Source organism: Balaenoptera acutorostrata, chromosome 3 (genome assembly GCF_949987535.1).
Source record: "Balaenoptera acutorostrata chromosome 3, mBalAcu1.1, whole genome shotgun sequence".
Lineage (NCBI taxonomy): Eukaryota > Metazoa > Chordata > Mammalia > Artiodactyla > Balaenopteridae > Balaenoptera > Balaenoptera acutorostrata.
Genome location: NC_080066.1, coordinates 173073517 through 173095185, shown reverse-complemented (window position 1 = coordinate 173095185; position 21669 = coordinate 173073517). Strand labels below are relative to the sequence as shown.

General features: G+C 44.3%; 1 long non-coding RNA gene and 1 pseudogene across 1 annotated transcript; one reads left to right on the top strand and one right to left on the bottom strand.

Annotated features, from left to right (window-relative positions):
- Positions 1 to 21669, top strand: part of LOC130707602 (tyrosyl-DNA phosphodiesterase 1-like) — a 70310-nt pseudogene that overhangs the window by 1680 nt on the left and 46961 nt on the right.
- Positions 8301 to 19578, bottom strand: LOC130707607 (uncharacterized). Its single transcript, XR_009007523.1, has 2 exons — positions 19418 to 19578; positions 8301 to 8470 (listed from the first exon to the last, which is right to left on the bottom strand). It is a non-coding gene; the product is annotated as an uncharacterized LOC130707607 (long non-coding RNA).

Here is a 21669-nt window from a genome sequence, read left to right as displayed (position 1 = left end):
ATCTGGTGGTAGAATGTCTTTAGATTTTTACCCTCCTTGGCATTGTAGCTTAACGCAGTGTTTGCCAAATTTCAGTAATGTGGTCGGTTGCTTCCTCCCCAGTTTTGTCTCACTGTCAACATCTGTACTACTATTTGCTTAATATTTTCATTTGAACCCACTTTTACATAAACACTATCTTTAAGAAGTAAACTTCAGTTATTGTAAATGTAATGGAGCCATAAGATACCTTCTGTTGATGTTAAACCAAAGTGTTACTGCCTGCAGAAGAGCCCAAAGTCCGTTATTTGTTCAAAAGCAGGAATAGAGACATTTCAACAAACAGCTTTCTCCTTGATTAAACTGAGACATTGGATTGGAGTGGGAAAGGGAGGTACTTTCATAATGTAATGTTAGTTAACGTCAGGTCCCAGTCACCTCCGCTTTGGGAAATACTGCACTTTGCTGACCCACTGAATGTCAGATCTCAGAGTCAGCCCACCTGTGTTGTAATTCTGATCCTGGTGTCACCACTTACCCAGAGTGTGGTGTTAGACCTGTGCTGTGCGAGGCACTGCCCAGGGAAGACAAACCGTGAACAAACAGTTGAAGGAAAACACTTAGGTTCTGTCCTTGTAAAGCTATATGACTTGAGTATGAAAGCTGTCTGAGAATGCAGAGAGTCTGGGCCTGTGTGAGAGAGAGATGAAATTCTGATCCCGAAGCCAGATGCAGTCCTCCAAAGTAGAATCAGTTGCTGGTTAATCTTGGTGTTTACCAACAGCTCCCCTTCAACAGGCTAAGCGCCTTGACTGCATAGAGAGGCTGGTAACCTGCTAGGCTTAATGATTTGTTACAGTTTTATTAGCATATTATAAAGGTTTTTTTGCCTTTAATTGGTAAATAATCTCAGGCACATTTTGGATTGTGAGCAGATCCAAAATTTAAACCATGTATAGAGCAGACAAAAACTTTTTTTCTCTAGGAAATATCTTTTTCAAAGCTTTACTTTTTACCCACTTGTCCTTTTTTGGAGGGAATTCTCTGTCCTCCTCCCCTCTCCCACCCCACATGTGGTTCTAGAAAGTGTAGATAATGATAAAACTGAAAAACTTAGAAATCTCCTAAATAGCTCACACAGTCACTAAAGACGAATAAATATTTTCCTTTCAGAGTTCTCAGGATTTTTGAATTCCATTTTATTTATACGTAATTGATCTGGGAAGAGGGGTGGTGGTGACCTCTAAGAGGTCTGTATACATCTCCTTTTCTCAGGCTGGGAGCTGAACCCTTTTTTCACCTAAAAACTCTGAGACCCTCTCTTTGCTTTAGGATGGGGCAGGAAGCTAGGGAGAACAGCCTGAGGAATCTCAGTCGAAGATTCTATTACTCAGTGCCTAGCTTAAGAGCTGGTTTAGAATTCAATGAAAGCTAGAGCTTACAGCAGAGTAGTTTTTCCAAAGATGGTTCTTTTGTTCTTAAATAATTTTTCAGTTGCAAACTAACCGACACTATGGCTCCTTCATAGTGAATTGTGATAGCAGTCTCCAGAGTCTAGAACACTAAAGGAACTTAAGTTTTAAAAAACCAGTCAAAACAAACAAAAAACTGAGCTGTTGAAGTAGGTGTTAAGTAGTAAGTCTGTCTTAACCTCTTTCATGGGAAAACCTGGTTCTCAGATCCTGTAAACTGTAACAATACAGTTCCAACAAGCTGGATTATCTGGTGTCTTAACCCTTATCGGATTAGAAACAATTTAGGGAGAAAAACCTACTCAGAGTTCAAACAGCCTCTAGAAGTGGGCTGAACACAGGGGGAAAGGACAGAGAACTTTTAGAAAACAAGACCTAGACAGAGTGTAGGGCCCCTGTTACAGGAGCAAGTGTCTCCATCCATCTGTGGTCCCTACAGCTGTGGCTGCAAAACACTGTCCATGCCAGGTGGGCTTAATAGTGACCCTGGGCCATGAAGAACGAGTCAAATTATTGTCTAGATGCACTCTGCTTAAAAGCTTCTTGAAATGTGTAATTTACAGGAGAAACTTTATCTGACTTGGTCATTAATTGAAAAAGGTGAGAAGTTGTGCAAAGTGATAGATACCTTAAAAAAATATACTTTTTAGCTTGAAACATGAAAGTATATTCATTTGCAAGTCTTTCAGTGCAGAATTTAGCCTTTTTTAAGGAGTGGGGGTCATGCTGCAGTCTGTCCTATATCTGCACTCATAACAGGTCCTGCTTACGCTCTAGAGCAAACATGTAGACACTACGTCCACAATCTGAGTACAGACTCTTGAGTCCTGTAATTTTCCTCTGGGTCTTGTACTAAAGTGTATTTTTTTTGTTTTTTGTTTTTTTAATCACACTAAGGAACTGCTCCTTAGTTATTTGGGAAATCTACTTAGATAGCCCTTTACCCTTGAATTGGTGACATTTTGTAGGTAAGAAAAGCAAAAGTTTCATCTGTTTTCCTCTTGAGAGCAAGAAAGTGGAAGTTAAACTGTGTGGTTTAAAAAACAAAGTAACGTTTTGCTTTAGTACAAGTTCTTTCTCTGCAGGTTTTCGTGGTTTGATTTAGGATTAGATAATCATTAAGTCAGTTGGGTCCTCATGGAAGCATCCCTAGATAATGTATATATAGAATTGATCATTTGATACTGTTTTGAGGATTTTGTTAAGCTTTATGGTAAGTAGCTTATCTTGGGGGAGTAAGAAGTAGTCCCTGAAGTCCTTTGGGCTCCCATACCTGGGTGAGGAATAGGTGATAAATTCCAATTTGACCTGAAATTCCTTAAACTGACCTTAACCCCAAACACCTGTTGGAAGCTTCAGGGCTAAGAGTGGACATTTTTGTTTTGGACTTTGGCTCAAGTCCATTTCCTCAGGCATTTAGGAACAAGGTCTAGGTGGAAGGACAAAGGGAGTGAAGCAGAAGGTAAGCAGGATTTTCGCCGTCACTTTATTTGCCAAGTTCTCATGGCAGATTGTGGTGATGTGTCGTGAACACCCACAGAGCAGCTGATGTTAGTGACACGTCTTGGCATCTGGTAAGTGTCAGGTGTGCTGTATGTGTCCTGGAAGCTCAGGACACGGAATTTGAGAGCAAGAGAATGAGTGTGCCGGTGGCCTGATGGATGGGAAATAACGAAATTTCCACCTTTCATTTCCAGAGGAAGTGTAATGTCTCAGGAAGGCAGTTACGGGAGGTGGACGATATCCAGTAGTGATGAAAGCGAGGAGGAAAAGCCAAGACCGGACGAGCCATCTACCTCTTTTCTCCCGCACGCTGAGCAGGGAGCAGCCAGTGAGGCAAAGTACACCTGTTCCGAGGCTCGGAAAGCTGCCCACAGGAGGAAGATCGCACCCGTGAAATTCAGCAACGCAGAGTCCGTTTCAGAAGCTTCACCTCCCAAAAGGCAGAAGGGCGGTTCCCAGGAAGACCTGGGCTGGCATCTCTCCAGCAGTGAGGATGAGCTGCCACCAGAGACGCAGCAGCAGCGGGCTAAGGACACGGGAGTCAAAGAGGAGAAAGGCCTCCCTTCTCCCAGAGATGGTGCTGTCGCGGGAGCTGGGCATCACAGCCCCTCGGCCGGCCACGGGCTTGAAACGTCAGGGGAAGGCCAGGACATCTGGGACATGCTGGATAAAGGGAACCCCTTCCAATTTTACCTCACTAGAGTCTCCGGAATTAAGCCAAAGTATAACTCGGAAGCCCTCCACATAAGGGGTGAGTGAAGCCGGGGGTCCGGGAGCTGCACTTGTGGGGCTCCCCCTCGAAAAACAGGAGGGCAGCCTAGAAGGGATCTCTAAGAACCCTCTGAACTTCTCTCGGGGGGAAAAAAAAAACCCATTTTGAAAGCAGATGCATTCGTTGGACAGCAAACTGTTTGCTTAGGTCAGGAAGCCAGCGGGTGTCTCCCAGAGCCCTGTAGATAACCCTGTTGGAACCCCTTGCACAGTGCTTAGAATTACTTAACTTGTAATTTGAAGGTTAAACTTGGTCGCTGACACTTAATTAACCAAGTAGCCAGCCCTTGACAGCAATAGTTCTCTCTGGTCCCTGGACCGGCAGTGTGGGCGACACCTGGAGCCTGTTGAACATGCAAATTCTCGGGCTCCTCTTCAGATTCCCAGCGCCAGACTCTGGGAGCCCGGCCCTGCATTCTCCTTTCACAAGCCCAATCAGGTTTGAGAACCGTTGCTCGAAAGCCTGGTTTTGCTTCCTGGCGCAGAAGCAAAACAAGAGTGCCCTGATTTTTGGTTGCTGTGGTTAGTCCTCAGGGAGTATCTGTGTGATATTGTGATGTATACAGATATTTGGTCTTCACTCCGTTTATAGTTGGGGTTTGGTTTTGGTTTGTGTCCCAGGTTCCTGAAATAGCTCCAAGGTAATGAAAGGTGAAAGGAGCATCTTTCGTTATTCCTAACAAGCCCCTTTCAGCCACACCGGAGTGGAGTGTATGTTAATGCGATGACTTTCCGAAAGCCCCTAGGAAGGGGGGTGCTGGTTGCCTGGGGAACCAGCCTGGTGATTAAAGCTGGAACTTTCTGCCCTAACTCCCACCTCCGGGGAGGGCAGGGGGACTGGAGGTCGAGTTCACCGCTGAGGGCCACTGATTTAGTCAGTCTTGCCTGTGTAATGAAGCCTCCGAAAAAGACCCCTCACCGGAAGGGTTCACAGAGCCTCCAGGTTGGTGCGGAGGAGGAGGTGCCAGGCCATGACTCACCTGCAGAGGGCACGGCCGCCCCCCGTCCCCCATACCTCGCCCTGTGCATCTCTTCATCTGGCTGTTCCTGAGTTGTATCCTTTTATAATAAGCTGGTAATCTAGCGAGGAAAGTGATTTTCCGAGTTCTGTGAGGCCTTGCAGCAAATTATCAAGCCCGTGGAGGGGATGGTGGCAACCCCCAATTTATAGCCGGTCGGTCAGAAGCACAGGGGGTCCGGGCCTGTGACTGGCATCTGAGGTGGGGGCAGTCCTGAGGGGTCTGATGCCACCTCCGGGTGGATACCCCTCCGGGTGGATGGTGTCAGAATTGAATTCAGTTGTAGGACGCGCAGCTGGTGTCCGTGGAGGATCGGTCTGTGTGGGAACGCCCCCCCCCGCCCCCACCGCTGCACTTGGTGTCAAAATCTTTGCCTGCAGAGAGGAAACAAGGGTTTCCTTTGAGAGAATGGCAGGGCCCCTAGAATCCCAGACACAGGACCTGAATCCCAGCCTCACCACCTGCTTGCTGTGTTGGTAATTAACAAAGGACCTAACATTCTTCAAAATTTCAGTTCACTCACCTTTAAACTGGGGATTCAGAAAAAAGGGAGATAACACATGAAGTGCCCGGCCCAGTATATTCACATGGCAGATACACAAAATAAACGTTGTCACCCTTATTTCACATTACCTTTCTTGCCCACATTCAAGAATAGATTGTGTTCACTGTTAATAGTGTTTTAATTATATATCCAATGTATAATTACATCTTATGTGATATATAAATGTTGGTATATTTAATTCCATACTGTAAAGAGTCTGATTCTACAAGATGTTTGTTTTTCCTTTTTGCAAATGTCTAGGTGCTTTGCAGAAATACAAGGTAGATCTCAGTGTTTCATTTTATTTGAGAGAGATTGAAACAGGAAATAGAGAACTATGCAAGGTTTTGCTGTATATAATAAAGTGATAAAGACTGGCTATTAGCACCAAGATATGGAAGAAGGAGAGGTAACGTGATAGGAGCTGTTATAGAGATTATCTCCTTTAATCCTCGAAACAGCCTTATGAGTAGATGTTACAGTTGTCCTGCTCGGATCGGTGACCGATGTGCAGAGAAGTTAAGTAACCTGCCCAAGGTCATAGAGCTGGTAGGCGGTAGAACTGGGATTTGAATCCAGGCATTCCAGCATCAGAATGCATGCTCTTAAGCGTTTGGTGTACCCCTCCAGCAAAGGCCATAATTGTAGGTTGTTTAGAAGATCTCATGGAGGAAAAGGAACCTCAGATGGGCCTTGAAAAATGGATACAATTTAGAAAGGTAGAAAGAGGAGCGGCAGTGGGGGCGAAATGGGGGCGCCACGCTGCAGTTTCTCTCTTGATTGTGCAACTCTCCCTTTAAGGTAGGAGCTTCCTTAGAGGACTTTTTCGTTCTTTTAAAATCTTTGTTCTCTGGCATTTATCTCTATGTCTGGAAGACAGGAGGCACTCAATAAATATGGGTCAAATAAGTGAACGAGCCCAGTCTGAACCCTCAGGGTTGGCTTGGTGGTTAGAGCGGAAGTGCTGGAGCCAGACTGTCTGTGTTCACGTCCCGACCCTGCCTGTCCCCAGCTGTGTTGCCACGCGCGGCCCCCTAAGGAGAGACTCCCCATCTACAACGTGGGAACGACAGACCCCCACGGACAGAAAATGGCTGCGAGGAGTTGAGAGTTAACACATAGAAAGTACCAGGAACAGGGCCTGGCACCCGAAGGGTCCTGTCCAAGTGAGGCTGTTATGATCGGTGGTGGCGATGAGGGTTGTGTGCTTCCTCTCAGGGTGTAGAGACGTGGCTTTCTGTTTTCTCTGAAGTCAAGCCTGAGTGGGTGCAAGGTGGGCCCTCCTTAGAGATGACCTGGGTGCTAGAAATATGAGCTTGGAGCTGCCGGGGGGCCTCTGCCCTCCCTCCACGGGAAGCAAGAGCCCTCAGGCTCCAGAGAGCTGTCTTGCTAGTCCCAGACTGGGGAGGTTTCCTGGCGAGAGACTTCAATGAGTACTTGAAGGAGGTAAAAAATTAAGAGATCTGGAAAGAGGAAGGACACACATCGTTATTATTGTCCTTATTGGCAGTTTGTAAAATTGCCCAGTCATCCAGTACTGAAGTTGTAGCTCTTGATTTTCCACTATGTTTGGTTAAATAATACTGATACATAATAAATATTATTAAATAGCCCAGGGAAATTTTCTCTTGAATTTTATGGAACATTAGAGTCTAGCCTTGTAGTACCTTTTCAGTGCATCATTTTCTAAGCCAAATTCTCGTCAGTGACTATTTAATAGGTCAGTTGTGATTATTATTACTAGGTAGTCTTTATCAAAAATATGAATTAGGTATAAATGTTTTGTCTCCCCAGATATTTTATCTCCTCTATTTGGGACACTTGTTTCTTCAGCTCAGGTGAGTTTACAGTTTTTTCTTTGGACGGAAGGGGCAAATAACTCTGTAAGAAAGTGAGCAGGGGGACCTGTGGGCCAGTCCTGTGCAGGGTCCCTGAGATGGCACTTACCTGGAGGCTGGCACCAAACGCCGCAGCTGTGGGATCCATCAGCCTGGAACGTGGATGCACGATCACTGGGGCTTCTGGCTCGATTGGGCCATAAGGACTGGCCAGGAAGTCACTCTGGAAATTCCAACCTGAGGGACTTCTCTTTGGGACACTAATAATCTCACAGGACTCTGGTGCAACTCCCTGGGAGTGTGGGTAGAGAGGTGAAGGCCATGTCAAGTTTGATTTGATTTAGAGAAGTAAATGAGAAATTTCCTACACCCTCCAAAGAGAAGTGAGTAGAAGTTATGGATGTGGGTACGTCTGCATGTTTGATTGACGTGTTTGGCAGCTCTCCTGCCTGACAGAGATGGTCCCTTTGTGTTGATAAATCACCTTAATGTGCCAGGCTCTCCAGCAAATAGAACAAGGTCTTGTGCCTAAAGGAGGCAAAGCTTTCTGTGTGCTCCATGTTCTGCTTGGCGGCGGGAATCCTGGTCTCCAGGTGGAACGTGGGGTGAATTTGTGTGTGTTCTCCTGGCTAGATTGAGTCAGTATGTCCAGGAGGAGGTCCAGGGATTACCCAGGCGTGGGGAGGACCCCCGTGGGTAAGTCTAGTCCAGAACCTGTAATCAAGATGTAATTGTCATAAGCCTAGTGAATGTCCAGTTGCAGATGCCTGTTTACAAAGCTAGCTCATAAGTTAGGCTGAAAGGAAATGTTCTTTTCCAAAAGTCCTTTTTATAATCATCTAGGGGGAAAGGGATAAATTGATAAGCCCCATTAATCAGAGGACTCTTAGAAATAATGTAAAAAGACTCAATTTACAAATACAAATGCTGCCAAAGCATGCAGAGGTAATTTTCTGTTTTCTCAGGCACTCCTGCACTAATTCAGAACCCTTGAATGGTGTATTCCCTTCAAGATGTATTTTAGATTTGTTTATGAGTATTGTAGCAAATTGTCCATGTTGATACATAATATATGTAGTTCATCATTAGAGTTTCTTTGAATTCAATAACCAAACACTTCTCCTTATAGACTGCTTTTCTGAATTGCCCGTGACTTCTTTTCTTCCCCCCATCCAGTTTAACTACTGCTTTGATGTGGACTGGCTCGTAAAACAGTATCCACCAGAGTTCAGGTGAGTTCCACGGAGTGATGGATGACGTCCTAACTGTAATGCAGCCTTAAAACACACGATTTGTGTTTCTCAGGCAGCTGCCATGCATCTTCTTTGAATATTTCTTTTGGAACTATTGAAATCATAAAAACGTTAAGTTATACTGGGAAAACAGCATTTTTTGATATATTCTAACTAATCACAAGCCTTCCTAATACAGATTTTAGCATGTCCTTCTGTTCTGTCCAGAAGTAGATTAGGACATATTTCAACCCAAATAAAAGAATTTTAGGTCCAATGTTAGTATGAAGGAAAAGGTCACTGCCACCTGCGTTCTCGACCTATAAGCATGCCATGCTTCACTGGGCACATCAATGCTGTTCTGTTTTTGAGACACTCTTGTTTCACAAGTGATTTTTCATGTAGCTTAGGAGTTAATGCAGGGGTCATAGGGCCTTCCCTTACCCAGATTATGGAAGTGATGGGTTTTCGGTCTGTCTGCCTCATATTAGGCAGTGCAAACCAAATAAATATGGCATCCCATGGTGACATGCCACCTGTCCCATTTCTAACACATTGACGTGGCAGAGTCCCATAACAGCAAGTAAGGTGGAGGAATACCCATGCAGGAAAATGGTTGTCAGGGTCCTCAAAGTCCATGGTGCATTTAGCACATCAGATTGTGAGGACTGTCTTGAGTCACAACCCCTCCAGGTCACAGCAGAGCTTCAGGCTCAGGCCACGGGGCTCCATTATAAAGGTAACCAGTTACCGAAGGTTAATCGGTCACTGTCCTGTGCCGGCCCCGTACTCAGTCACCACACAGGCCAGAAGCAAATGTCGGTGGTCAGCGACCCTTAACTGGGCGCCAGTTCAGCTTCATGAATGATGGATTTTAAATACTCCTGATCTCTTTTTCAGGAAGAAACCAGTCCTGCTCGTGCATGGCGACAAACGCGAAGCAAAGGCTCACCTACATGCCCAGGCAAAGCCTTATGAAAACATTGCCCTCTGCCAGGTAAGCTACTCATTGCCCTTCGAGATCATGCTTAGTCTGAGAGTTGGAAGGAAATTGAGATCTTGAGTCTATCCACCCACCTAATGCGGGAATCCTCTCTCCAGCGTCACCCACAGACATCTGTCCAGCCTTGGCTTAAACGCTTCCTGAGGTAGCTCATCCTATTTGTGGGTAGCCCTCATGGTTGAAAGATTTTCCTTTATGTTAACCTGATATCTCTGTAATTAGTCAGGGTTCTCCAGAGAAACAGAACCAATAAGGGTGTGTGTGTGTGTGTCTGTGTCTGTGTCTGTGTCTGTGTCTGTGTGTGTGTGTCTGGAGACCCCAAGAAGCACTGATGTTGCAGTTTGAGGCCAAAGACCGACTGGAGACTCATTCCCTCTTCCTGCAGGGAATCAGTCTTTTTTTTATTTCTTTTCCACTTTTCAACAGACTGACTGAGGCTCACAAACATTCTGGAGGATAATGTCCTTTACTCGAAGTCCACTGATTGAAATGTTAATCTCCTCAGAAAATACCTTCACGGCAGCATCTGAGCAAATATCTGGGTGCTGTGGCCTAGCCAGGTTGACACACACAGTCTTCTTCCTCTGCCTTCTACGTTGGTCCTAATTTTCCCTCTCTGGAGCCACGTAGACTGAGTCTCCTCCTTGCACGTGTCAGTGATTCTCGTATCTGAAGTCATCTGTATTGTCCCCCTAGTTTTCTCGTTCAGGTTCAAGCGTTCACTTTCTTCAGTTGTACCTGGTATATCAAGGGTTCCCTATCTTTCCCCAACCTGCCACCCCTCTGGTTGTATCTATTTTGTCCACGTTCCTGTGGAAACAGAGGTTTCAGCATTATTGAGCAGGTTTTTTGGATTCAATTCAGTGGCAGTTTCTTTCTCTGAAGGCAGCTTAAAACTGGTAGTCTTTATTGTGACAACTTATCCAACTCACATTAGCTGCCATTGACATTTCACCCATAGCCCTTAGTTCTTTTGCACAAGAACCACTCAATACTGGAGAGACCCATAGATCAGAAGCAGACCTGTTAGAAAACTACCTCGCGAGTTGTATGCTGCATGTGGTCCTAGTCCGATGAGGGGCGTTAAGTGGTCTCATAACAGGCTTGGTTTGCTGGGACCAAAGCAGAGAAGAGGCGAAGAAAAGGCTGTTTCTTTATATATTCCCATGATTTTGTCCTGATACTTTCCAGTCAGTTCATGGAAATACAGTGTGACCAGTGAGTCTTGGAGTTTCCTTAGGACTCATTGTTCTAAACTCCACATCTGAAAGGATCTTTTTATGTGTGGCATTTTGTGTAAGAAGCAGGCAAACTGGGCGGGGAGGGGAGGCAAGGGGGTAGCATGGAATTCAGAAAATGTTTACATTTATGATTTCCTTCCTGTGGTGGTTCTGAAGTGGCTGGTGTAATATTCACCTTTTCCTATTTGAGCAAGTTGGTCAGTCCATTCATGAGCAGCTTGATGAATGATTCTTTCATGGCCCTTTTCTCTCCTGGCCAATAGCTTAGTGAAATTGGCTCAGGATTTCTACTCTTGGAGTACAGAGACAAGAGTGAACTACATAGAACCTAATTATTTTTCTTTTCCGTTTTCCTTCTAACGTCCTTTTTCCTCCATCCATACAAGGTAAAAGAATTCCAACTCAAGTTTTATCACTTCTTCTAGCTATAGAATATTATCTATGTGTGTATGTGTATTTTTTTAAAGATTAAAACAGTGAGAAATCTCAACCTGATCAATTTTAAACCCGTCTCACAACATTTTTCCTGTGATGTAACTCACTGTACTTTATGTAGTTGGAGTTTTAAATTATTCCATCTCTTTACCCATCCTGTTTGCAGCTCACCTTCTACACAAGATATGCCTTTGCTTAGCAGTTGCCTAAAATCCCCTTGTTTTGCATTTGTTTCCAAAGACAGAAGAGGTTAAACTGCAATAGGATAGCACTTATCAGACTAATAGTGGGCAGAAAATAAAATAACACGGGAATCCTGAAAACCAGCGATAAAATCAATGGAAATACAAAGTGTTTTTCAAATGTACTGAAAAGTTTAGGAAAGGTGGTGGCAGGCCTAGTGGCATGCTTCAGGCCAGCCACTAGAGGGTGTAACGAGCCCTGTCTTCCAGACCTCGTGTGAAGGGCCTCCGTAAGCTCCCAGCTCTAGTCTGCAGGACATGGTGATTGCCCCATCCTGACTTATTGAAATACCTTTATATCTTGTCTTTTTTTTTTTTTTAAAGGAATTCCTTTATTTTTATTTATTTATTTATTTATGGCTGTGTTGGGTCTTCGTTTCTGTGCGAGGGCTTTCTCTAGTTGTGGCGAGCGGGGGCCACTCTTCATCGCGGTGCGAGGGCCTCTCACTATCACGGCCTCTCTTGTTGCGGAGCACAGGCCCAGACGCGCAGGCTCAGTAGTTGTGGCTCATGGGCCTAGTTGCTGCGCGGCATATGGGATCTTCCCAGACCAGCGCTCGAACCCGTGTCCCCTGCACTGGCAGGCAGACTCTCAACCACTGTGCCACCAGGGAAGCCCTATATCTTGTCTTTAAAATGAATTTTTGAATTTTTTTTAGCAACATAGTGTCATTTGACTAAGCTGGGTCACGTTAAGTCAAAGAATAAGTGGATGCTGACACTTTTCCCATTTTGCACACCTGGTGGTCCAGGTTCAGACTTCCTGGGTTCTGTCCCAGCTCTCTACCCGCTAGCTGTGTCATTCTGGACCCATCACTTAACCACTTAAAGCCTCACTTCTTCATCTTTAAAATGAATTACTAATACTGTATCTCATAGGGTTATTGGGCAAAGAATTTGGTGCATTTGCCAAAAAGAAGCACCCATTAAATATTATCTGTTGCAATTATTATCATCCTTGCTTTTGTGCTTAGACTTGCCCAAAAGCACACAACAAATTGCAAAACTAAACTCAGAAGCCAAGTTTTTTGACCACTGCTTTTTCTGAGCTAAATATTAATTTACAGAGTGACAGTCTTCATTCTAATTTTGTAATTTAAAGACGTGAAATACTGGGATTAACATATACACACTACTATATATAAAATAGATAACCAACAAGGAACTACTCTGTGTCACAGGGAGCTATACTCAGTATTTTGTAGTAACCTATAAGGGAAAAGAATCTGAAAAAGAATAGAGATATATATGTATCAATATAACCGAATCACTTTGCTGTACACCTGAAACTAACACAACATTGCGTTAATTTTTTTTAAAAAAAAGACATGAAAAAAAAAAAAAAAAAGACATGAAATGCACTTTCCTGCTCACTCTTCTGTGGCCAGACCACACAAACGCATGCCAGTCTGTGAGCAACCCGAACACTGAGTTTACAAGGGCAGTGAACTTGGCCACCTGTCCGTGAGCATCCCCAAGACAGGGGCTATGTCATCCTCACCTGTGTATTCCAGTTGCCCATTGCTGCCCCCAGCAGACAGGCCCACCTGTAGAGAGTGGGCAGGGGGGGCGCTTTGATTTTAATAGCACTTGCTTCCATTTGTAGAGTGCTTACCCCGTGCAGCTCCTTTTCCTAAGCGTTCTATGTGTACTTTTCTCATTTATTCCTAACAACTCCCTGAATCTCCTAACAGTACCCTCATTTCAAAGAGTAGAAAGATGAGGCATAGAGATTCAAGTATTTTCCGAAGTCATACATAGTTGTGAAGATAGGATTTGTGTCCATACACAGAATTCCTAGCTGGTAAGCTATTCTTGGCATCTCTATTTATTTTAACTTTTTCATCTTGAGGCCTAACCAGGGTCTTGCTATACTGGATGTGAGATAAAATGTTTTACTTCCCCACCTACCCCACCCCCCATTTGTTTGTAAAGGTATCATTTTAAAACATGAAAAATGGATTTAATATATTTATTTTCAGCATCTTCTATGTTATAAATGTGAGAAAACTTTTAACATCATAATGTCTCAATACTGCCACCACTTTCAATGTTTCTTTTAAATATGCTTTGAAAACTTTTTGTGTGTATTTCTGTATAAGCCAAATATCTAATTTTAAAACGTTGCATAGAGTCATTTGTTTTTACTAGTTTTCTGGCATCTAAAGAAATTAGGCTTCTCACTTCTAATTACTGTAATTAAAAATGCAATATGTATTGAATCATTCTGGGTAACAAAAAAGTTGTTCTTTAAAAAATGAACCTCGGGCTTCCCTGGTGGCGCAGTGGTTGAGAATCTGCCTGCCAATGCAGGCGACACGGGTTCGGGCCCTGGTCTGGGAGGATCCCACATGCCGCGGAGCAGCTGGGCCCGTGAGCCACAACTACTGAGCCTGTGCGTCTGGAGCCTGTGCTCCGCAGCAAGGGAGGCCATGACGGTGAGAGGCCCTCGCACCGCGATGAAGAGTGGCCCCCACTCGCCGCAACTGGAGAAAGCCCTTGCACAGAAACGAAGACCCGACACAGCCAAAAATAATTAAATAATTTAAAAAAAAAAAAGAATCACTAAAAAAAATGAACCTCACTGGATGCTATTCTAAAAGCTGTTTTGAATCTACAAACAATAAATGCTGGAGAGGGTGTAGAGAAAAGGGAACCCTCATACACTGTTGGTGGGAATGTAAATTGATACAGCCACTATGGAGAACAGTATGGAGGGTCCTTAAAAAACTAAAAATAGAACTACCATATGACCCAGCAATCCCACTGCTGGGCATATACCCTGAGAAAACCATAATTCAAAAAGTCGTGTACCACGGTGTTCATTGCAGCTCTATTTACGATAGCCAGGACATGGAAGCAACCTAAGTCCATCGACAGATGAATGGATAAAGAAGATGTGGCACATATATACAATGGAAGATTACTCAGCCATAAAAAGAAACGAAACTTGAGTTATTTGTAGTGAGGTGGACGGACCTAGAGTCTGTCATACAGAGTGAAGTAAGTCAGAGAAAAACAAATACCGTATGCTAACACATATATATGGAATCTAAAAAAAAAAAAAAAGGTCATGAAGAACCTAGGGGCAAGACGGGAATAAAGACGCAGACCTACTAGAGAATGGACTTGAGGACACGGGGAGGGGGAAGGGTAAGCTGGGACAAAGTGAGAGGGTGGCATGGACATACATACACTACCAAATGTAAAATAGATAGCTAGTGGGAAGCAGTCACATAGCACAGGGAGATCAGCTCGGTGCTTGTGACCAGCTAGAAGGATGGGATAGGGAGGGTGGGAGGGAGGGAGACGCAAGAGGGAAGAGATATGGGGATATATGTATATGTATAACTGATTCACTTTGTTATAAAGCAGAAACTAACACACCATTGTAAAGCAATTATACTCCAATAAAAATGTTTTAAAAAAATTAAAAAATAAAAGCTGTTTTGGCGATCAAGGGCTTGTCCACTAGAGGGCAGTAAAAACTTTAAAAACAAAAAAAAGTTGACCTGAATCTTTTCTAATTTAATTTTCAATAGATAGGGATATTATTGAGTTTTTAAAAAACAAGTAACTTGACCTCTTTTTTATCCTAGGCAAAGTTGGATATTGCATTTGGAACACACCACACGTAAGCAATTTTTATGAAATGGGGGAGGGAGGATATGAGTTTAATAGATCAAAGGATGCTCTTCAGAAATCGCCCTTAGAGGGACTCATGTGATGATTTTGCTGGGGGAAAAGCTATCAATTAGGAAGCAGAGGAAAAGGAGTTGTTTCTGAACAGCCTTAAGACCAAGTACCAGGATTCTGGCTCTGGACATTAAAGTCTGAATCTGTGATGCAGTTTCTGCTTTCTCTTGAGGGCGTTCATTATAGCCGACTGAGGGGGATAGATTGTGGTCCGCGGTTACGCATGACTGTACGTGCGGTAGTCACATGCCTATGGATTCCACTACTTTAAAGAAGGTCTTGTGAATTTTCTAAGATTCTGAGTTGCATCAAATAGAATACTGTTGGGTCAACTCTGTGCTGTGATTGAAAGAAAAACTGTTTCACAAGAAGTTGTCATCTTGAGAGGCTGGTACGTGTCCCTGCTTCAAGACATCTCAGAAAATTCTCTGAGGATAATTTCTGAGACATTGCCAACGACAGACAGGAGAAACTTTTCTCTTACTTCCTACTTGATACGTATCAGCTTGACTCCCGTTCTATTTGAGTCTTACTGTTTTATGGAGCCCTTTTACGTAATTGTTGTCTAGCTGAGAAAAGAATAAGACATGGTTGCCTCGATTTCAGTATTTTTGTAAATCGTATGTCTCTAGAAATATGTCACACTCAAAAGAGTGTGACAGAGCCTTATCTTTCTTCTAGACCAGCAGTGGAAACAGGTAGCCTGCTGCTTCAGGCATGTCCCTTTGGGTATCTGTCCCTAAGGCAACAAGGAATCTCATGGGAGGAAGTGTTTGCCCCGAGTCTTGAAGTGACCACTGTTTTCCTGATATTACGCCAAAAACGAGGGCATATGTTCATCATTCTCTTCGTAAGCTTAAAGCTATATTTTGCCAGTCTGTCTCCAGAAAGGAGCCAGAGCAGAAAGCACTGAGCCACTTTGTGAAAGGATACCTATCAAGCATACATTATCTGGTTTTAGGTGCTCTTGTGTAAATGTTGCTGCATTTACCAACCACCCCTAATTGGTAACTTTAGTGTAATGGAGGGTTGTAGAGAGTGACCTCAAGCACCTACCTAGCTGGAGTATCAGGCACAGAGCTCACAGAATGCTAATTTCAGCAAAGGATACAAAATAGCACTGAATAGGCTGAGTCAGCATCTTAGGCTCCTGTAGCTGCACCACCGTGGGAGACGCTGATGGGCAGCAGTAGTCAGCCGTCCTGGGTAGAGATTCTGCCAGTAAAGTGTTGCACCAGATGGGTCCTTGTCCCCCACCCTTAGCTGGAACCCTAGCCTAAATACCTTACTGATTCCAGAATACATTCAGCAAGCCCTGTTTTGGATCCTGGGCATGATTTGCTAGACCTGCAGTGCGGGATTCCTGTGCAGGGCACACGTTCTGTGCCCGCAGCCAGCGTTTCTTGGGCGTATTCACACTGCACTTAATATGCTAGCGAGTCATAGGAGAGCCTGGGTCCGGGGAGGGACTGAGTGCTGGGCTGGCCCAGATCTGACACAGTAGCATTTGAGGGGGGCGGGGCTATCCTTTTTTTTTTTTTTTTAATGCTATTCAAAAAATTACTTGGTCCTTTGTCTTCATTTTATAGACTAGAGCCCCCAAGTAGGTAGGCAGTTTTCCTCCAGCCAGTGTTGGAGACAGGACTAGAACTGTTTATTTTTGCTTAAGTTCTTTTTTTTTTTTTTTTTTACAACAAATTTTTTTTTTTTTTTTTTTTTTACAACAAATTTTTTTTTTTTTTTTTTTTTACAAATTTATTTATTTATTTTTGGCTGTGTTGGGTCTTCGTTTCTGTGCGAGGGCTTTCTCTAGTTGTGGCAAGTGGGGGCCACTCTTCATCGCGGTGCGCGGGCCTCTCACTATCGCGGCCTCTCTTGTTGCGGAGCACAGGCTCCAGACGCGCAGGCTCAGTAGTTGTGGCTCACGGGCCCAGTTGCTCCGTGGCATGTGGGATCTTCCCAGACCAGGGCTCGAACCCGTGTCCCCTGCATTGGCAGGCAGATTCTTAACCACTGCGCCACCAGGGAAGCCCTGCTTAAGTTCTTAATTTACTTTTGTTGTTTCCTCACTGCTAAAATTAAGTCTGTTTCCTTTGGCGCGCGCACACACACACACACACACACACACACACACACACACACACACACACACACACACACACACACACACACACACACACACACACACACACGCTTTGCAAGTCCATTCTTCCTTCGCCTCCAACACATGCATTTTGCAGGTTAGACCCAGCAGAGTTCCTCATTCAGAGTTGAAAGTGCCTAGGGAAGTAATGATAGACCCTTTCCCCACTCTGTAGTGTGTGTGTGGTTTACTTTTTGTTAAAATGCCAGTATTTTGTAGGAGATTGAACTCATGCCTTGAAATTACTTTCCGTTGTTCATTTTAAAATGTTCTAAGAGTTATTCATTAAATATCTATTACATTCTTGAAGCACAGCTCGAGGGGATGTAAAGTGTTTTGAGACATCGTGGTGTTTGTCCTTCCAGCTTTTAGTTTTTGGGTGAGAGAGGCAAGACAAACACATGAGCTAGGAAAGAAGGAAAGCCTTCCAGCTCCTGGTGACAGGTGTGAACGCGTCCCCCGCCCTCCCCCGACAGAGTGGAGCTGCCACAGTAACTCTGAAGGAGTCTCCGGGGTCACACTTGCGTCAGCTGGTGGTGACTACTTGCGGAGCATCTGGAAGTGACCAGATGCAGCCCCATCCTCCAGGAGCTCGTGGTCCTCTTAGAGACGGTGAACGAGCTCCATCCCTGCTTCCAGGATGCTGTGAGTCCCGGGGCTTATCTCATAGTGCTTTAGCATGCTGAAGCTCTTTGGTGGCCCCCAGAGCGGGAAGCAAAGGCACCTCCCACGGCCCTGAGACTCCACAGCGGGAGGGAAGCGTCAGATGTGGCCGTGCAGCCAGGAGCAGACTGCAGGATGGGCCTCTCTCCTCTTCGGGCTGTAGCAGGGCCTCCCCTCCATGTGACCCACTCCTGCCCAGTAGCATGAAGTAGCTGCGGCCCTGTCCAGCCCAGGGGAAGCCGTGCACAGTGAGAGGAGGATCCAACATGTGTGACCCAAATAAGCGCTGCTTCTGGTTCACGTGGGGAGCTGGATAGTCCCCATGACCTGTCCTAGCCACGGATTCTGCAGTTGTAAAACGGGAACAATAGCGCCTTCTCTGGATTGGGTGGGATTCAGTGTGCTAGCATTCTGTGCGGCTTCTAAAGCAATGCCTGGTACATAAATGCTCCACAGACATTAGCTTGCCTTCCCCCTGTGCAGGAACAGCTTCAAATAGGGGAAATGTCCCTTCTGCCACCCCCATAGCTTAATAGATAATATGCAGGTCAGTATTCTTCAGGGAAGACCTCATTTCTTTATATGTTTTATCCATTTTTAACTCTGACCTTATTGGGACATGCCATTTTGGCTATGAAAAGATTAATATGACTCCCCTTAGATTAGTTCTCAATGCTATTTGATAGGATTCACTGACATTAGTGCATGATTTTCCTGTTAATTGCTGCCTTAACTAATGGAAATATTTGTAAAAGTTAAATCATGAATTCATAACTGGCTTATTCTTAATTACAGTCAACTACTAATTTGGCAACTGTGTATGTAAATTTGCTCAGATTTCAGGGAGCACATCTCATACATGGAAAGAAGATTGATTCAACAGCTGTCATTTCTCCAGCTTTGCATTAATTTACCATTTGCCAGCTTGGGTTAAATTCTCATTCTGGCAAGAGCTAAATCTCATTCTGTGTTTGTATAGTCTTTTCTGTATTTTTTAATGCTAATAACCCCATTCTATCGAGATAGTATTTGGGATGTTGTTTATTTGAGAGAACCAGTGGTTCATTTTTTTCCCACGTGTAAACTGACTTCCATCAGTAAATGTTAAGTAGCATTTTGGCCTCCATAGAAATAAGGCAGAGTTACTGCCTTGAATGAATCTCTAGTTGGGGGAGAGAGAATTTAGGTTCCTGAAATAATTAGAAAACCATCGGGAGGCCAAGAATCATCCGAAAGTAGATGGCAAAGTAAAGCAAGGCATGGAAGCAGTAGAGGGAATGTACACCTGGAGTGTTTTACATTTAACAAAACACGTACTGCATTTCATTCTCACATCAGCCCTATGAAGTGAACACGGAGTTGATCCTTCATGCCACAGGTGAGAAGCCGAGGCTCAGGGGACATGGAACGACTCAGAGATATTAAATGACTTACATAGGGTCCTATGACTTCTAACTGATGAACACTGGTACTTAGGTCTTCCAGCTTCAGATGGAAAGCTCTTATCTGTCCTGTTCCCTCCCTCTCACTGGAATTAAACTAAGAGAAATAATCTGATGACTGGGGAGGCCCCATGGGAAAGAAGGGAATCTCTAGGGCTGATTTGAGTAAAGGGAGAAGAAAAGGGAAGACTTACCTCAAGCCCAGGTACACGCTGGTGACAAGTCTGGCGTCTGTAGAGTATGAAGAAGGATCAGTCTCTTGAAAATGCAGCATCTTCCAAACTTAAACTGCAACCCACAGTAGGAAATGCGTTTGTCATTTCAGTCTGCTGCACGTGTCTGTACTGATAAGTGCTGAAACAAGAGTGTCACGAACCAGCACTTAAATATATGCAGTATACTCCTGAGTTTCTAATTTATTCTGTTGCAGTTTTTTTTTTTTTAATGCTAGGCAGCCACGGCGTAGCGAGAGGTTGTGACCATACTCTGAAAACACTGGACAGGAAGATTCCTGTTGTCCCTGATAGTAATGGGTGATGCTGAACAGATAATAAGGAGCCAGGCTACAGTGGGGAGGGGTTTAAAGTGCCGGGACTGGCCACGTGGACGGGATGGAGCAAAAAGTTCATATACCAGCAAATACTCAGCATTTTGGAAGGTGCTTTTCCACTTGTCACTTAAGCAGACTTTGATAGCGATGATGTATAGGAGAAAAGAAGACTAAATGTTCAAAGTTGGGATACTGTAATCAGAGTTTAAAGAACTCCTTTAGCTATTACATTTGCATCAGAAAGGTATTATGAGAGTGCTGTTAATGCTTTTTGATCCTTTTTCTGTTTTTAAAGGAAAATGATGCTACTGCTGTACGAAGAAGGCCTCCGGGTTGTCATACACACCTCCAACCTCATTCACGCTGACTGGCACCAGAAGACACAAGGGTTTGTAGGGTTCCGGCCATTTCTTGGTAGTCACTGTGTGTGCTGAGAAAGGTCAAAAGCGAGAACATTCGATTTATTCTTTTTCTCCTGTTTTTTAATTGTGAAAAAACCCAGAATTATGGCATAGAAAAGAGACACATGTAAAAAAAAGTGAGAGTGTTCTTTTACTACCTCCCCCCAGTTCCTCTGTTGAGGTAGCCGGTGTTAACCGTTTAGCACATAATCATCCATAACTGCCTTTATTATACCTGTAAACATACATATTTATACACCGTAGTTTTTTTCTAGTTTTTACAAAATGGCATCATACATACACTCTACAGCCAAGTAGATCCAAGGATCTGAGGCAGGAAAGAGGATGAAAAATGAAAGGTCTGAACCTATTATTTTTCCATTAAGACCCTCCTGATAACTTTCTTGGTCCTCACTTATTCCTGCACCCACTTTTGCTTGCCACTTCCCAGCAGGTGTCAAAAGAAAGCTTGGGGGTTGATTGTACACTAAAAATGTCCCCTCACCCCCAGTCAGTTTAGTTTCCCATAAAACAAATCTAAACGGCTGTCTTTTTAGAGCCTGTAACATGGTTGTGAATCTCCAAAAGAATTGAACGTGAAGGTTTTTCATGGCTTTTTTTTTTTTTTTTTAATTACTAACCCTTGGTCCTTGGTGCATGTATGCCAGATCAAGGTTTTGATCTCTTACGAGAAGTTTAGGTTTATTTTTAGGGATTTTAGGGACTTGTTCAAATCATTTCACCCTTTGTTCTCCTTCCCGATAAGGCTTTATTACGACCAGCCTTAATTTCGCTTTCTTTCACTTAAGCTGTTCTGCACGTCTCTGCCTTCCTGTGTTAGAAGGAACTCAGCCTTTCAAGAGTATCTTCCCCTGCATCCTCCTCCTCGTTTCCTTGCTCATACCATTGCCCAGCCTGGGCTAGAACCCTAATCCGGGGCTCTGACTGAGCCCAAGTTAGACCTTCAGTTGAGCTGAGACAGAGAGCCTCCCAGCCCCCATCCTCTGGGCCTGCTGGACCTGAGTGGGCCGTGCAGCACCAGAGCTGCCTCTTCCCTCACACAGCCTTTCCCTGAGCCAGGTGTGTGTCGTCCTCTCTTCACTCCCCTTCCCCACCATAGCAGGTGGCTTGATCCCCTGTCCCCACTGCCTGATGGTTTTCCTATAAACATGTTCTAGTTTCCAAGTGTCCCACTTAAGGTACGCTTCTCAGAATGCAGCATTGTTCCGATGGGTTCAGGGTCTCGGGGATGGACTGTCTCTAAGAGCCTCAGCCGCAGTGCTCTTGGTCCACCGAGCTTCCGGTTAACAAGGTCTTTGCTGCCCCACGAGCTTCTAAGCTGCTAGCTTGGATTCTGGGACTCGTGACTCATGTAGCCCCATCTAAAAAGGAAGTGAGATTAACATAGCTTGTTCTTGGGGGAACAATAATTAACGTAGCTAAAGGGATTTATCGAGTTGGCTCTCCTGTGGCTCAAAGAATCCCACCCACAGCC